This window comes from Aedes albopictus, chromosome 1 (genome assembly GCF_035046485.1).
Source record: "Aedes albopictus strain Foshan chromosome 1, AalbF5, whole genome shotgun sequence".
NCBI lineage: Eukaryota > Metazoa > Arthropoda > Insecta > Diptera > Culicidae > Aedes > Aedes albopictus.
The window spans coordinates 331,628,765-331,645,654 of record NC_085136.1 but is presented as its reverse complement, the minus strand read 5'-3'; the positions used below and the strand labels follow the sequence as shown (position 1 = coordinate 331,645,654).

General features: G+C 40.6%; 1 long non-coding RNA gene across 1 annotated transcript; it reads left to right on the top strand.

Annotated features, from left to right (window-relative positions):
- Nucleotides 1-14,051: 14,051 nt before the first annotated feature.
- Nucleotides 14,052-14,996, top strand: LOC109428846 (uncharacterized). The gene is made up of 2 exons (XR_009997557.1): nucleotides 14,052-14,608; nucleotides 14,671-14,996. It is a non-coding gene; the product is annotated as an uncharacterized LOC109428846 (long non-coding RNA).
- The last annotated feature ends 1,894 nt before the right edge of the window (nucleotides 14,997-16,890 follow it).

Here is a 16,890-nt window from a genome sequence, read left to right as displayed (position 1 = left end):
TGAGACTGTTTTCCTACTAACCGTTTATCAGGTTTTAAAAAATGTCACAGTTTGATGTGCCGAACGCTTGGGTATGGTTCACTTTTATATTTGGCCACTTCCGGCGGGACACCTGGAACCGGTAACGGGACACTATCGGTTCAGATATGAACTGAGACTATTTTCACATAAATATAGCAAATCCCTATGATATTGGAATGTTTCTTCCTTTCTCGCAAAAATGCTCATGAGATTTTCTCACGTTACTCACGTTTGAAAAAAAATCTCATTTATGGAATTAGCATCGACTTTCATAAGTCTGGGCATAAGAAAACCACCATTGCCTTATAAATTTATTCAGGGAGCATTCAACCAGAAAATAATTTTTTAAAGCAATCATTCATGAATTGTTTCAGAAGTTATATTTTTTTCCAGAAAATCCTACAGGAATTCCTTTATGGATTCAACTAAAAAATTCTCTTATGCGAATGAATTTTTTAAGTGATTACTTCTGAAATTCCTCCAGGGACCTGTCTAAATTTCTCAAAAAAAAATCTTTAAGAAAATCTACCCAAGAATTGCTGCTTTTTGAGAACTTCTTTAAGAAATTCATCCCGAAATCTCTTGATGGAAATAGAAATTTCTGAATGTAATTGTTTAGAAAGTTCTACAGGTTTTTTGTTTTATTTTTTTTTTCAAATAGGCTTTAGAATTTTACAAGTATTTTTTTTTTAGAAATTAGTCTATGATAGCCTACAAAAATTTCTTAAAGTAACTCATTACAATATATCTCAGAGTTCCCTGATAATTCCTTCCTGGCAGACTTATTTTTAAGGATTTTATACAGATTTTTTTCAGTTTATTTTTGAAATTTATCTATAGATGCCTCCGAAATTTCTAAATGTATGCCATTACAGAACCTTGCATGGTTTCCCAAGAATTTCCTTTAAGGACTCTTAAAAAAATCGTCCAGTGATCCCTTTAGAAATTTATAATAAATTTTCTACATGGACATGTATTTGGGGGTTCCTTTAGAAATTTCACGAGGACAATTTATAGAAAATCTTTCACGGGTTGCTTCAGAAAACCTATAAGAATTTCGAACGTGTCAAGTAGAAATTTCTACGATGATTTCTTCAAAGATGCATTGAGGAAATCTTGCATAGCTTTCCTCGTTTACACCTCCAAAGATTTATTCAGATTTTTTTTTTCTTTTTATTCGTGAATTTTAACCTTCGAGAAGTCGCATCTTAGACCACCTTCAGCGACACCATGCTCACGCTGCGTACCACAAGCGTGCATTTTTCATAGTTCGTGTACGTGACCGCTCCTGGGTTAACTAGAGCTAATTCTTCACTCCGTTCTGACCATCGGCTTCACTGGAAAAAAAATATCTTCAGCGATAAAAAAAAACCTACCTGAGTCTTTAACAAAATCTTCACGGGACTGCTCAAGAAATTGTCGTTACTTTCCTTCATTAATTCTTTTGTAGAATGTTCCATAGATTAGTTTAGAAGTTCCTTCCAAAGGAAGAAGTTCCTTCTTCTTTAAAAGTTTTTCCAGCGAATTATTTGAAAATTCTTCACGGATTCTTCCATAAAAATTTCGAGGGATTTTTTCAATAATTCCACTAGAGATTCCTGCAGAATTAATTTCAAGAACTCCTTTGAAAAATCTTCCATGGAATGCATCCTGAATTGAAGCATGAATACTAGGATTAGAAAATCTACAACGGATTCCTTTAAAAATTTCTCCGGGAGTTCTTTCTAAATGTCTTGCATGAATTGATTCTGTCATTCCGCCGTGAATTTCTTCAGAAATTTTCTTTTAAAATTCCTCTAAGATTCCTCCACGAAGTTCGTCTTATAGAAAATATCTATGAGCTGGTTCAGAAAATCTTCAATTCATTCAGAAATGTCAGAAAAAAAAATATTTTTTTCTTCATAAATTCCACCAAGGATAAGTTTACAAAATCTCAAAGTACTGCTTCTAAAATTCATCCAAAAACTTCTCCAAGGGTTCTTTCAGAAAATTTTCGATAATTTTTCTGTTAATTTGTTACGTGGATTACTATAGAAATTTCTTAAGTTATTATTTCTGAAATCTTTCAGGGATTTTTTTCAATACTCGAGGAGTTACTACAGACATTTTTCGTGGGAGTACTAACGAAATGTCTTTAAAAAAAAAATCATTTTTCAAGGATTTGTACAAGGATTTCTTAATAATGTTTTCAATCTGAATATTTTTAGGGATTCGTTTAAAAGAACCTCCAGGGTTTTCCTTAATAAATTCTCCTGCAATTTCTTCAAAACTGTTTTGTGAATTTTTTCCTAGTATTCCCCAAGTGGTTTATTTAGAAGTTCTTGCAAGGTCCCTTTTAGGAATTTCTTCACAAATTTCTTCTGGGCATTTCTCCAAAGATTCTTGCATATTTTCTTTCAGTGGTTCAAGGAGGAATTTCCCCTGGAATTCCTGCAGAAATTTATATATGATTCCCCTATGAATTCTTCCGGATATTCTTCTATGTATTTTCCCATAAGCTCTTCCAGGATTTTTTTTTCAATGATACCTTCGCAAATTACTTCTTGGATTCATACAGAACCAATTCTCAAGAAACATTTACTAGACAGGGTGTCTACTACCTGGAAAACCCTGGAAAACCGGGAATCCTCAGGGAATTTTATTTAACAGGGAAAAACCTGGAATACTCAGGGAATATCTTGAGTACTCAGGGAAATTTTACTCCGATAAAAAAACATTGGGTCGTATGAATAAATAAAAACCTGGTAGTAAAAATCCATATAGAAATTTCGCTGCAAGGATTTTTTCCATAAATTCCGTCAGGGTTTCTTTCTGGAACATCTTTAGAATTACCTCCTGGAATGTCTCTCAGGATTTCTTATAAAATTCCTTTCGCATTTTTGACGCTATTTTTCTTGATTTTTTTTTCCGGAAAGGTATAATTCCGGATTCCTTCCAGGACTCCTGAATTCCAACCGATTTCTCCTGGAGTTTTTCACGGGGATGCTATTTCTTTCCGGAGTTCCTCCAGTGTTTTACTCAAAGAAATCTTCGTAGGATTTCTACCAGAATTTATCCCGAATACTCTATAAGAATTTCTGTCGAGATAAATCGTGGAATTTCTTTCGGCATTCCTCATGGAAATTTTACACGATTTCTTCCGGTGTTCCTCTTGGGACTTCCCCAGAAGATCTTCCCAGAATTTCTTTCGGAGTTGCTAAAGGAGTTATTCCTGGGGTTTCTACTAAAGTTCCTCCAAGGGTTTCTGAAGGAGTTTTCACGAATTTACTGCAAGAGTTCCTCAAGAGATTTCTTTCATTTTTTTTTCCGGATATCTTCAAACAATTGATTTGGGCTTTCTTCGAGATGTTCTTCGTGGTCTCCTACAGGAATTTCCTAAAAGTTTCGCGAGGTTAATTTTGATGTTTTACCTGAGATTTCTCTCGGAGTATCTCCTGGAACTTCTCTCAGAAGATTCCTTCCGATGTAGGTCATGAGATGCTTCTCAGAGTTTTTCTGAATTTACCCTGGACTTTCTCCTAAGATTTTTTCCAGAGTACCTTCTGGGATTTCCACAGGAGTTATTGCTGACGTTTCTCATTGAATTCTTCTCTTGCATTCTTTCAGAGCCAGGCTGTTCCTTGTAGTTGCACCAGATTTCTGGCAGTGATCCACCTGAGATTTTTTTTACAGATATTCTCTGCATTATTCTCAAATTTCTTCCAGGAATCTTTGCCAGAAATTATCCCGAGATTCTGGATACTCCTTTAGGGATTTGATCCTTTTGGGAAATGAGACATCTCGAAAAAAGTTCTAGGTAATAGTAATCCCGAGAAGAAATATTAAGGACAACCAAGGAGGAATTCTGAATACCTCATGGAATCTTGAAAGTAGCTACGGACGAAGTTCCGCGAGGAAAACAAGAGGAATATCTGAAAACTATCGGTAAAAATCCCGATATAAACTATTGGATAGCTTTCCCGGAAAACCATTAAAAAAGACACGGACACTGGCTTCAGCCGTCGGTTGTACTGATTGAACGATACTTAACACGGAGTGGCTACGGATAAGAAGCTATTCTCGTGAAAAATTTCATCGCTCGGAGTGGGAATCGAACCCTCATCCATCCGGACTCTAACCGCATGGCTCTCTCTCTTCTTGGCGTAACGTCCTCATTGGGACAATGCCTGCTTCTCAGCTTAGTGTTCTATGAGCACTTCCACAGTTATTAACTGAGAGCTTCCTCTGCCAATGACCATTTTGCATGCGTATATCGTGTGGCAGGCACGAAGATACTCTATGCCCAAGGAAGTCAAGGAAATTTCCTTTACGAAAAGATCCTGGACCGACCGGGAATCGAACCCGTCACCCTCAGCATGGTCATGCTGAATACCCGTGCGTTTACCGCCTCGGCTATATGGGCCCGCACGGCTACGAGGCTCAACCAATGGCATTCTTGAAGAAACTTTGAATAGTTTTGGATGGATCTTCAGGAGGAATCCAGCGAGAATCTCTGGAAGTATATCGGAAAACTTTTGAAAGTAATATCGCGACGTACTCAAACAGATATCTCGTGAAAGAACCTTCGGAAAGCCAGGAAGTTACTTTGTAAGAAGTTCCAGGAATTACGCTCAGAAATCTTGAAAGATTTTTGAAGAGCAGGGGAACTTACGTATTTTCGGCAGTTTTGTTCTCTTAGTCATGGGTTTTTTTTTTTTGAAACCTAGGTTTCAGCTGTTGAACTCAGAGTTGGCATCAAATCCTCCAATCTGAATATGATCAAGTTTCAGGCAATTTGGCCGACATAAATCCCTCATGACGAAGAGAACCAACCTGCCGATGATACCCTAAGTCACCTTTTATAAAATTTATAGAAAATTTGGGTTATTTTTTGAATTATAAACTTTTAAAATTTCATCTGGAATAACCTGGAAAACTCAGGGAATTTCATTTTGAGTTATGAGTAGACACCCTGCTAGAAATGAAAGTATTTTGGAGTTTTTTGTAGGAATATTTATAGATGTTTGTTTATTTGATTCTTCAGGGATTTCTGTAGATTTTTTCCCTAAAAAATTTCAAGACATTTTTCTAGGAATTCCATCCGGAGTATCCCAATGAGTTTCTTCAGGAACTTTCCAGTAAATATCTTCGGATATTATTTAGATTTGATTTTTTTTAGAACTATCCCCTGGATTTGTTCAGATACTCTTTCGGGAGTTTTTCAATAGTTCCTTCAAAGATTTCTATAGGATGTTAACCAGAGATTTCTTCGGGAATTCATTAAGAATGACAGCTCTGTCATGGAAGAATTAAAGTTGGATAATGTTGGGTTTAACTACATTAAAAACCAAGGATACATAAAATCGTATTGATTCACCAGCAGCTGAAGGAAGTTGACGGATCGTTGGCTTTTACGTCATCCCAAAATCCAATCTAGCATATCATTTGCGGAGCATCGATGGACATCATTAGTAATTTAGCTTTATTGTGAACTCGGTGGGTTTGTTCCATGTAAATTTATCGTTTGAAGAGTATCAAACTATGTGTATGCTGTATGAGAGAGTCGTGGACACCAGTAGATGTGTAAGTTTGAACATTGTTTTCAGATTTGTATCTTCTCAATAAGCTTGAACTTATCGGAAGTTGTTAATAGAATATTCTGTTCAGTTTCTAAATAGTAGACGATTCTATGTGTGCGATTCTTAGCGTGCACGAAGAGACCTCATAGAGAAAGAGAATAAGACGACGCGACGATCACATCAATATCATTTTCCAAACAAACGATTAGGATTTCGGCTATCGCTTTTCGCTCATTTTCGGTCCAGCTAAAGAATTTGAAACACATGTTGTGCTGTTACGTACCACCAACTAGGTACCTCTCAATGAAAGGCGCATGAGGGAATATTCCCGAAAGTTGGATGATGAAAAACATTCCTTGTGCACCGTAATTTGACATTTTTTTTTCTGTCCCCAAATCTAATTCTGAAACTGGGTAAATTTGCGCTGATAACAAATCACAAGTTATAATTGGACCGAATTTCATATCTTTTGTTTTCAACGATACCTACGCTACAGCAGAGATTGAAGCGGGGCAAAAGTTATTTTGATATCAGACCTGTTATCTGGACGCGCTGCTACGCTGGTTTGAGATTTGGTTTCAATTGAATAAGAGGTGGTTTAGTCACGGGTGGCGTGGTGCAGTTTGGTATATAAATACATATGTATCATTATACCACCGCACAGTGGCGGGCCTCCATACAAAGGTCGGACAAAACCCCAAATGTTAACCGAAATGGCTAAAATTTATAGGTAATGATGATTTAAGTGCCCTAAACCTATTTCTGATATGGAACTTTTGATATATTTTGACTTGACTATATTAGGGTGGTTCAAAATTTTGAAATCTGCTGATTATGGGAGGCATGTAGAAAGTTATCGATAATAAGCTAACACGATGCGTTTTTTGCACGTAGATTTTGATCAACATTTATATTTGAGAGTTCCTATATCATGTATTGGCATTGACATTACCTAAAATTGTGTATTTTTTGCTGTTAGGGTGGTCCAAAATCTTTAAAACTACATAAATCATAGGAAAAATTCGATTATCTATGTTTCTGTCAACGGATCAATTCAGATACACACAATGTTGGCTGAAAAGACGTGGTCTATTCTCAGATACCCTCTATAGACCACGTGACGTTTTACGGTGGGTGCACGGAGGTGAATCAACGATTTAAAATGGGTTCATATAGTCTCATATAGTGAACTGCATAAAATTTGAACTGCTTTTTATAAATCTCGTTTCAACCACTTCATACATGCTCGTCGGAGTTTAGATTTTACATGTTGTATTGTACATTGATCTCTGCCATCACTTGACGAAGCAACCAAAATAACCCTATACCTATATAAAGAATTGGAAATACATATTCGCAATATTGAAGGGAGTTGTGATTAACGATCATAAGAGATCGGTAATATTATTGATAAACAGTAGAGCTCCAGCAAATATTTTCAAAATCCATATCACTCTGTGTGTCGTTCAATATGTCGACGAATTTGTGTCACTCTATATTGAAACTACGATAGAAGTTCATGAAGAGATTGCTTCTAAGCTTTTTGAGCAATACTAATGATTAAAAGGAATCGAAAAAACGATCAGTTTAAGAAAACCAATGAGCAATGGTTTGTAGTTAATGTTACATTTTTTCACGATTGTTTTTCGTCTTTATTTTTAAGGATCAAAGAGTTAGTTATATTTGGTGGTCTTTAATAATGCGGGATGTAGGTAGCGGCTAGGTGAATAAAGGCTTAATCATTCTTAGTCATCACTGCCCTTCTCTCCAGCTCACTCTTTTTAACTGGAGCACGCACCTTCTTGTGTTTTTCTGTCAAAAAATAAAATTTAAATAAAATAAAATAAAATAAATTTTAAAAAAATGTTTGAGCTGCGGCCATCCAGTTTTCAAACACCCCCTCCCCCTCCCCTTATGACCACTTGACCTAGTGAAGGTCTCTTACTAGAATGACGTTTACATAAAATTGTTAGTATTCTGATGTCAATTTGAATTATGTTAAGATTAAATATAAACTTCAAACAATATCACTTCCTCCACAACCATGCGGCTCCATTGTGACATGATAGAAAAAAAATTTTTTTCGCGCTTAGCGCAAAAATGCGCAAACAGTGACCTATGTAGCCAAAAGCTAGACTAAATTGTACGTCAGATCCGAGATACGGCGTTGTTTTCTGATGTTTCCTAAACAAGTACTGGATCTCTTTAAGGACAAGGTATTTGGAGTACATTGCTCAAAATTTCTAGAGCACCGTTTTTTAGAACCGTTGAACTGATTTGGATGAAAATGCATCACGCTAATTGTTCAGTGGTTGTCAACAGCGTGATGCATTTTAATTCAAATCCGTTCAACGGTTATAAAAAACGGTGCTCTAGAAATTTTGAGCAATGTACTCCAAATACCTTGTCCTTAATACGAAGTTTTTCCCTAAAATTTCATAAAAGATAATATTTTTGAATGTTGTAAAAACATAATTATTTTGTGATTGGATTCCAAACAAACCCTGAAATGGCATGGTCATTCATACCCAAAAACACCAATAATATTGTCACATTATCCAAATCATCCTAAGTTTTACAACGAGGTCATGAAGAAAGCTCATAAAATAAAGATAATAATCCCTGGTAAAGTACCACACAAAACCTCAACTTTGAAAAAATCTACAAGACTCAATTTATGACCAAATGACTTGAAAATTTGGGGTTTTCTTAGTTGAAGTATCTATATTGGAAGAAAAATATTAGATAAATAAAATATTGAAGTCGATTTTTGAGGTTTTGTCCGGCTTCCGGCCACTGTGCACCGTCGACGTCACGCTATATCAGTTCTGCCTCCATGATTATTATGATTTTTAAAATTATTACATGAATAAAGCAGGGAGGTGTGTAGACAAGAGGTTCTTCAATGCTTCTTGCCCACGACCCAGCTTCAATTGGGATGGTTTCTGGTGACCCTTCATCGCGTAACTTAGTGAAAAGGTCGTTTCAGAAATTTGTAAACTTTTTTCAGTTGCATCATGAATCATAATGCAATTGTTTGATCCCCAACCTGAGTTGTCATGGTAAGAGCTTGCAAAACTGCGACGTTATAGATGAGTGCCCCGATGAACTGAATTCATCGCGGTCCGAGAATTTTGACACTAGAGCGGGGCCGCTTCCAATCAGAAGTGAACGATTTCCAATCAGAATTGAACAATTCTGATTGGAAATGGCCCCGCTCTAGTGTCAAAATTCTCGGACCGCGATGAATTCAGTTCATCGGTGCACTCGTCTATGGACTTATCCACCGATGAACCGAATTCATCGCGGTCCGAGAATTTTGACACTAGAGCGGGGTCTGTTCCAATCAGAATCGTCCAATTCTGATTGGAAACGGCCCCGCTGTACACCGAGAAAAATTTCTACTCAGTGGCTGAGTTAGTCTTACTCAGAAATCGAAAAATCCTTTGTTTTCTTACTCAGTTTCCGTTAAAAGTGGGACAACCCATTGCCAATGGGTTGTCCCACTTTTAGCCATTGTTGTCACTTCGTAAAATGGCTCATACACAGATCGAAAAAAGAGTGTAAAATTCTGTGACATATGATGCACATGATTGGAGTGTGGGATATCACAGAAGTTTACATGACATATCATGTAAAAGTCATAAAATGTCATGTAAACTTCCATTATATGTCATGTAATTCAGCATGACTCTGAGTGTTTACATGACATATAACACAAATTTACATGATATATATATATATTTTTTTTTATCAGTATTAACGAGATTTTTAGCCCTAGGCTAGTTCATCTCGGGACCCACGCTTTACTTCCCTTCCGAAGGAAGAACTCACATTTTGCGAGTTTGTCGGGAGTGGGATTCGATCCCTGGTCCTCGGCGTGATAGTCAAGTGTTCTAACCATCACACCAGGTTCGCTCCACTACATGATATATCATGTAAACCATCATAACACTAAGTTTACATGACTAAAATGAACTTTACATGACGTGTAAATCTCATTATTTTTATCTGTGTAGCACGGCTTGCTTGATCCACATGGTCGTTCCCATAACGACGTCCAATTACGTGGGTAGTATATATCAAGCCTAACTTTACCAAACACCGTATGTTACATATGTACAAAAAATAAATTTTCACATGAAGCGCTGAATTTCGTTAAGGACTACTTAAATCACTCACCATTGGGGGTGATTTTTATATAAATACCCGAAATGCTCAATGTATGAGTTTCTATGGGAACAGCGAACTTCCCCTTCGATTTTCTCCGTTCATTGATTTTGTTAGACACGGTGTTTGGTAAAGTTAGGCTTGAAATGTATGCAACCATTAAAGTTGTTCGAATGAGTGTAATCAGTTATTGTACCATTCCGCCCTCTTTTGCTTACATCTGCAGAAAAACTAGAAGGAAATCTGATAGAAATACTAGCAGCAACTTTCAGAAGTCCCGGAAGGATCACAAAAAATCTGAGAGCAAATCAAGGAAACCCCAGCGTGAAGTCTTGGGAAAGTGGAATTAAAAAGAACAGTACTTAACCAGATTTTCTTTTCACTATGCTCACATACTGTTTTTATGTATCTGTTTGTGTATAGTTTGTTATTTGTTGTATGTGTGTTTTTTATGATGGAATATTGAACGATCACCTCACGTGGGTGGTCGATTGTTTGCTTTCCGCGTGAAGCGAACAATATATTATGTTTCCAGTTCAAAACCGAATTAGCGACATTTTTTCTTCGACTTCCGCTGCTTTTGCCTTGCGTTAAACACAATGTCGGAAGTGGGGCGCTGTATAGAGCACCAGGTGTACAATACAGCGCCCCACTTCCGACATTGTGTTTAACGCAAGGCAAAAGCAGCGGAAGTCGAAGAAAAGATGTCGCTAATTCGGTTTTGAACTGGAAACATAATAGCGCTGCAGTCTGCATGGCATGGTTCAACTTCAAATCCAGACCCGTCGATACCTTCCCGACTAACAAGCATTCCTTCCTGCAGCCTTTGGTGGAGCTGTAGCGGTTAACGCGGTCCTTCACAACAAAGGTTGCTACTAACATTCCTTCCCTCTTCCAACCTGACTGCAAGGACGTGGCCGGCGCCATTATTGAATCGTTAAAGAGAGCCTCCGAAGCGAGCACAGTGTGAATGTTGACCACTTGCAGTCAATTATTCAGTTGATTCATTGTGCAATTGGCATTAGTTCGTGTCAATCACGCAGTAGAAACCACAGATACATATGTGAGGTAGCGTGGTTCATAAAATCGTTTTTGCTCCACACCGCTTTTTCGTTTCGTAACCAGATTCTATGCCTTCTCCCAAAATTTGAGCTCATTTGGTTAAAAATGGAGACTGCACAAGCCCTTTAAAGTTTGTATGGGAATTACTATGGGAAAACGATGTTTTTCATTCAATCTACGGTCGATTTCCCCAAGTGCCCTAGAGGGTTAGTTGACCCTTGGTACTCCTAGGCTACTCTATCAGCTACAACTTTGCCGAAGATCGCATTCAAATCGGACGCCTCATTAATTAGTTACCAATTTTAATCCAAAATCGAGATCTTTACTCATGATGATTAAACTATTCGAAGGGCATCACTGCATTCTGCAGTGGACCATAGTAGCCATGACTGCAGTGTGCATCCATCCTCATCCATTCATCATTCTAGCTTTGACATCCGAGCAGAGTAGTCAACAAGTGAGCTCAGAGTCCCGACTAGCGATCCGCTCAAAGACCCACACGGTAATCTTAGGCGGATACCGCTCGTCACCCACGGATTTTCTGTTCCCACTGGCCTGTTGGCATCCCACGCTCGTATAAAGTTTTCTTTCCCGCGTTTTTTCCCCCGTTTCCGCGTCACGATCCGCGTCACTACGTTTTCCCGCTCCCGCCAACCCATCGGCATCAGATGGACGTTGAAGAGACGCCGCTTGGAGCGGCGTTAAATTCCAATGGTTCGCGCCCCAAGCGTCCCAAAACCGACTACTCCGACGCTAAGCTGCAGGAGCAGCTACTTCAGCGAAACAGTTTTGCCACACTGGCGAAGCAACCCAACAACCAACCGGCCGCCACGGTTACCACCAGCTCCGACAATCCCGGAAAGGAGAAACTACCACCTCTGGTGGTAAAAAATATAGATAGTAGAGTAAACATAGATCCGTGATGATGAATCGGTTGTATCCAAACGAACTGTCAAAATCTGTATCCAAACGAGCATGACGTTATGATTCCAAAAACACCAATGGAGCGCATGACGTCATATTCAACCGTCGCACTCTTGAAAAATACTATTCACACGCTTGAAACATTTCACTCAGCGATGTCCGCGGATCTATGTTTACTCTACTGTGCCATTCACTTCCCAGATGATCCAACGTTTCTCTCGCCAGCTGGAAGAACATCCACCCTGGATGTGTATCTATCGGATATGCGGATATGCCGCTGTCCAAACCAGTCACTTATCACGATCTGAGCTCGGACCACTACCCGGTGGTGTGTAAGCTCGACTGTAATCCCACCTTAGCACCCCCGGCGGTGACTCGAGACTACCATCGGGTGAATTGGGTGGCCCTCAGGCGCATGGTCGACCCTGCCATCCCCGAAAACCCCGATCTGTCAACCACTGGTGCCATCGACGACCAGCTGGCTGCATTTGAGGAAAGCGTCCGCGCCGCTGAAGAAGCCTGCATTCGCCGGGTTCCGGTGAGGAGGAAATTTGTCAAGATCGATCAACACACTCGCCAACTGATCCAGCAACGGAACACGGTTCGGCGAAAAATCCAGCGCTCGGGTTGCCCCCGGGAAAAGCAACAAGTCTCCCTCCTCGATAAACTGATTGGGGACAGGATGACAACAATCCGTAACAACGAATTTGCAGCCAGCATTCAACAGATGGACGACCACTCCAGGCCATTCTGGAAGGAGGCCAAAGTTCTGAAGAAAAGGCCTCAAGCGGTGCCCCCCCTTCGAAACAACTCCGGCGAAATCCTGGTGTCCCCGTTGGAAAAAGCCAACGCTATCGCCAGCAAGCTCGTGGATGCCCACAACATCGGATCGACAATGGTAAGTCCCCACGAAGACGCAGTCCGTAGCTCAGTGGATCAGCTCGACGAACAAGCCGGCCCAGATCCGGCCCTGGTCCCGATAACAGAGGAGGAAGTGCAGGCTGCGGCGCGCCGTGGCAAAAACATGAAGGCCCCGGGTAATGACGGAATCGTTAACCTGGTGCTGAAAAATCTGTCTGGCAGAGCTTTCCTCCTTTTGTCGAAGATCTTCACCAGGTGCCTCGAGCTGAGCTACTTCCCGGCCAGGTGGAAAGTTGGGAAAGTAATCCCAAATTTGAAACCTGGAAAGGACCCGACCGCTCCCACAAGCTACCGTCCAATTACGCTGCTGTCCTCGGTCAGCAAGCTTTTCGAAAGGCCAATCCTACAGCGCCTAACGGCGTACATCGAGGAGCACCACATTATCGCCCCGGAACAATTCGGCTTCCGGAAAGGACACTCCACCGTCCACCAATTGGTCAGAGTGGAGAACATCATTCACCGTAACAAAGCGCTCACAAACAACACCGCCATGGTGCTCCACAAACTGGTGCAGGCCGGCATCCCGCAGTACATCTGCAAAGTTGTTCGGAACTATCTGTCGAACAGAACCTTCCGAGTCCATCTAATCGGTGCAGCATCGGAGGTTCAAGCTGTCCTGGCCAGCGTTCCCCTAGGAAGCTTGCTGGGCCCAATCCTCTACAACATCTACACGTCGGACATCCCAGAACTACCGGGAGGGTGCAGTCTGGCACTTTATGCGGACGACAGCGGGATTGTCGCAAACGGCAGGACTCCAGCGATCTACCGATCAAGACTCCAGCGGGGGGTGACGGCCTATGTCACATACCTTGCTTCGTGGAAAATCAAGGTGAACGAAGCCAAGAGCCAGGCCATTCTCTTCCGGCACCGTCAGTCACCAAAGCTCCTTCCGCCACCGGACTGTTTCATCCGGGTGAACAACAAGCCCATTGACTGGGCCAACGAGGTCGGATACCTTGGGGTCGTCTTCGACGATAAACTGACGTACCGGGCCCACACCGATGGGCTGAAACAGAAGTGCATGTGGCTGCTCAACTCCCTGTACCCACTCATCTGTCGACGATCCCGACTGTCACGCCGGAACAAGCTGGCTGTACTGAACACCATCATCATTCCGGTAGTCAACTACGCAATGCCGATGTGGGGAACCTGCGCGGAATCCCACAAACAAAAGCTCCAAGTCGTTCAGAACCAGCTCCTACGAATCATCCTGGACGTTCCCTACGACAGCAGAATCGTAGACATGCACAGTACAGCGGGCTGCAAAACGGTCAGGGACCGCATCGAAGACGCGATCGACATCCTGTACGTGAGTGCCACCGCCTCCGAATACCCGCTCATAAGAGCGCTTGTTAATTAGGTTATCAAATTGCAATTAGGTTAAGTAGGTTATGCCATGTTCAGACTACGCCGTTGTATCATGATACAAGCGGTTTTGGTGATACAAGGCCAATATCATGTTTCTGGAACGTGATACAGCCATACATTTTTGACACCTCCAATATCACCTTCCCGAACGTGATATTCCGAATATCATGATACAACTGCTCGAATTTTCTACTCGAACGATGATTTTCTGGCAACCCTGTACGGATTTGACAGCAATCGCTTTCAAACTTTTTGTTTTTGTTTATCATTTTGTTGTCGCAAAATCGTAAAAAACTGGTGTGGAAGTGACGATTCTACAGAAGTTTTTCGGATCGAATGTTCCGACCTCGGTTCCGAAGGTGGCCCCATAAAAGGAACCAATTGATAGGGAATCAACTACGAGTAGTATGACTCCGAACCAGTTAGAACATTCATCTCGTAGGAACCGCTCCCAGGAAGCTCGCAGTAGTAGACTCACGGGGAAGGAAAGAAATCGACGTGACCGAACGTTTCCATGTCAATATACGACCACCAGCAAGAACGGAATTCCCGGAGGATCTTCAACTGGCATGCAGCTGCACCGGGTAAGTTGTGCGACCTACCCGCTAATCAACCGACGATAACTACGGATGATGTTTTCTTCCAGAACACTTCCTGTTTTCAACACGGAATCGTTCAATCTTCGATTTGTGGAGAAGCTGGAACTTGGTATATTATACGATGCGATGGTGGTCCGTGGCAGCAGATTACCCAACAGCAAAACGCTGGCTAAATTTAGGACATTTATTCGGTGCTTGATGCAGAATTAAGCTGCTGTTTGTAGTTATGAAGAAGTTATTTCAAGGGATATTGGAATTGTGAACAAAGATAAGTTGAATACTATTGACGTTATGATTTATTACTAGATCATTACAGATTCGTCCGAGCTATCTACCAATAATTTTTATGTCCTTTTCTAAGGAGTTTCTCCATTATCTCCAAAAAATCCTTTCTCCGAAAATTCCTCCAGAGATTATTCTACGAAGTCCACCGAATTCGCTTTAGAGTTTTTAGGTGGAACATTTATACATTACGTTAATCATTTGGGGAATATCCAGGAGTTCCCTCTGGGGATTCCTTAGGAAGTACCTGCTGGGGATTTCACCAGAGGTTCAATCTGGGGATTTTTCTAGGAGGATTCCACCAGAATTTCTCTCTGTTACCATTACAGATTCCACCAGCCGTCAGTTTCCCAAGGAGATTCCACCAAGAATTTCGTCCAAAGATTACTCTAGGAATTCCCTCCGCGGATTCCTCCAGCAATTGCCTTCGAGGATTTCTCCAAAAGCTCCTTCCGGGGATTTCTCAAGGAGCTCCCTCTCGGAATTCCTCCAGTAGTTCCCTCTTAAAATTTCTTCAGGAGTTCCCTCTAGGGATTTCTCCAGGAGTTTCCTCTGGGGATTCCTCCAGGTGTTTCCGCTGGAGATTCCCTCAGGAGTTCCCTGTCAGGATTCCTCCAGGAGTTCCCTCTGATGATCCCTCCAGATGTTCCTTCCGAGGATTTCTTCATGAGTTTTCTCTGGGGATTCCTCCAAGAGTTCCCTTCAGGAATTCCTTCAAGGAATCCTTCAGGAATTGCTTCTAGGATTCCTTCAGAAATTCCTTCAAGTATTATTTCAGAAATCTCTTCAGGAATTCCTTCAAGAATTTTATCAGAATTTCCTTCAAACTATTGCTTCTGAAGTTCCCTTAAGGATTTTTTCAACGACTCTTTCAAAGATTCCTTCAAGGATTGCTTCCAAAATTCCTTCAAGGATTCCTTCAGGAATTCCTTCAAGGATTCCTTTAGGGAATTTTCCAATCATTCCTTTAGGATCTCCTTCAAGGATTCTTTAGGGAAATTTTTAAGTGATTCCTTCCGGAATTCCTTCATGAATTCTTTTAAGGATTCCATGAGGGATTCCTTCAACCTTCAAGGATTATATAAAGAAATTCTTCCAATATTGCTCCTGGAGTTCCTTTAAGGATTCTTTCAAGAACTCTTTCAGGAATTCCTTCAAGGATTTCATCAGAGATTCCTTCTGGTATTCCTTTTAAGATTTCATAAGGTATTTCTTCAAGGTTTATTAGGTTAAATTAAAAATGCACACATACACATTGTATAAACACGCAAACACAAAACAGAGAAAAGAAACAAGTATCAATGATACAAAATACTTAAACTTAAGGCTGAAAATGGAAACATAAATCACTTAAACACCATCAATGTAGAACACACAAAAAGAACTGAATAAAAATTGATTTACAAATGCAAAAAAAAAAATGATTGCAGTGTGCTATCTTTGGCGCCATATGCTGCAATGTTGCCTGCTGGGAAGCTGGAGGATCACTGTTAAAGTTTGTCCAGTTGGGTACAAATCGATAACTAATTAATGAGGCGTCCGATTTGAATGCGGTCTTCGGCAAAGTTGTAGCTGATAGAGTAGCCTAGGAGTACCAAGGGTCAACTAACTCTCTAGGGCACTTGGGGAAATCGACCGTAGATTGAATGAAAAACATCGTTTTCCCATAGTAATTCCCATACATACTTTGATGGGCTTGTGCAGTCTCAATTTTCAACCAAATGAGCTCAAATTTTGGGAGAAGGCATAGAATCTGGTTATGAATCGAATAAGCGGTGTGGAGCAAAAACCATTTTTTTAACCACCTTAATGTGCAGTCAGTCAAAGCTAAGCTCAAGCGAACTGTACCGAATTATCTTCATAGTAATAATCACACTAATCTATCACATTATGCCAGGGAATCCACGCTCCAATGTGTGAACCCTCTGTCAACCTTATCCCACCAACACTCCAACATCCGCATGAATTTGCGCAAACACGTGGTA